General features: G+C 33.6%; 1 protein-coding gene across 1 annotated transcript in view; it reads right to left on the bottom strand.

Annotated features, from left to right (window-relative positions):
• Positions 1–1,848, bottom strand: part of LOC101856907 (synaptotagmin-1) — a gene marked incomplete in the record, with an annotated part of 110,477 nt that overhangs the window by 25,697 nt on the left and 82,932 nt on the right.

Below are 1,848 nucleotides of genomic sequence, written 5' to 3'. Positions count from 1 at the left end.
GCTAATAGTGACGATAAATAGATAAATACTAATAATGATAATACAATCATATTGAAATGGCTATCAAGAAAAAAATATTAAAAATAAAAAAATAATAAAAAATAATTACACAACTTAATAAAAAACGATACTGACACTATAATGATGATGATAATACCTAACAACGAAAAATATCATATACAAATAGTAAAGTAAAACATGATAATATGATAGTAATGATGTGTAATGACACTGAAATAATATCATGTTTCAATTCATCTTGCTCATGGCAAGTAAAATGTAACTAAAATGACACGCAAACAAAATATTACGATTAAAGGAGGATGTGACGATATCAAATACGAAATCTGTCCCAACAAATGAACTTTAAAAACAAGAACCTAAACGTTAAAAAATAAAGATAGTTTCATTTTGGATACGTTAGTCTTTCCTAAAAAAGAAAAGACAAAAAAAAAGACAAACATTTTTTAAGATAAAAGCGGAACTTCACGACATGGATCAGCAATATCGTGAACGTCTGAAATGATTAATAATATTCTGTTATGAGTAAATATTTACTTATCATCACATTTATAATTTTTCTGCCATGAGATTGACGTAATGTATATTTTCTTGTCTTTCCACCTGCAAAAAGCAAATAATTGAAACATGTAAACCTTGAAATGATTTATGTCCTTACGCGTTAATATTGACGTATTGTCAATTCATGATAAATGTCCTCGAGGCAGATATCATTTCTATTATATCTATTTGTAATGGTCGAATTTTGCTATTCAAAAGGCTTTTTAATGGCTGCATCGATTGACATGCGGTTTTCGCCAAAAGATTCTTTAAAATATTCCCCAGATCATGACGCCCTTCGTTTTTTCAGTTTTGAGACAGTTTTGCTACAAAAAAGCTAAATTTCTTTATTTTGTGTGTGTGTGTGTTTATGTGTGTGTGTGTGTGTGTGTTTATATGTGTGTGTGTGTGTGTGTGTGTTTATGTGTGTGTGTGTGTGTTTATGTGTTTGTGTTTGCGTATTTTGTGTGTGTGTATGTGTGTGTGTGTGTGTTTGTGTGTTTATGTGCGTGTATGTGTGTGTGTGTGTGTGTTTCTTTTTTTTCTACTCGTATAACACAAACAATTGAAAGAAAATAAGATCCGAAATAATTTATGACTTGCTCTGCGGATATTAACTTACCTGTTCATACTTCTTTTTTTGGCGCTCATATGACCTTATGCAGTTGCAAGCGCCGTAAAACCTCTACTAAAACTAAAAATACTATTTTTTTCACCTGAGATCGCTATGATTTTTCTGTTCTTTTCTTTATCAACAACAACAACAACAGCAACAACAACTTGCTTCATAAATTTGTCAAGATCAGTCAATTCAGAACTCTTTAGGAGAAAAAGCACGTATTATGTTGAACCCTTGAAAGCCCAGACAACAGTATATAATATAAAAGAACCAAAAAAAAAGAAGAAAAAACCCGAACAAAAAAACAAAAAACAAAAACAACAACAACCCCCCCCCCAACGCCCTTTCACCAACAACAAGAAACAAACAATAAACACCACACACCCGTCAAAACGTGCCGTAAAGAGCAGATTTATTTTCTTGACAGAACGAAGGAAGGAAAGATAGTCTCGACTATACTGAGCCTAAGGGGTAATATGAGACTTTGGGGTCATAATTTTGTGCGCGTTCTCTCTGTCTCTGTCTGTCTGTCTGTCTGTCTGTCTGCCTGTCTGTCTGTCTGTCTGTCTGTCTGTCTGTCTGTCTGTCTGTCTGTCTGTCTCTTTCTCTCACTCGCTCTCTGTCTCTCCCTCTCTAACTCTCTCGGTGTCTCTCCCTCTCTCTCTCAC

Source organism: Aplysia californica, unplaced genomic scaffold (assembly GCF_000002075.1).
Source record: "Aplysia californica isolate F4 #8 unplaced genomic scaffold, AplCal3.0 scaffold00307, whole genome shotgun sequence".
NCBI lineage: Eukaryota > Metazoa > Mollusca > Gastropoda > Aplysiida > Aplysiidae > Aplysia > Aplysia californica.
Note: the sequence above shows the minus strand (reverse complement) of the source record. Positions and strands in the feature narration are given on the sequence as shown.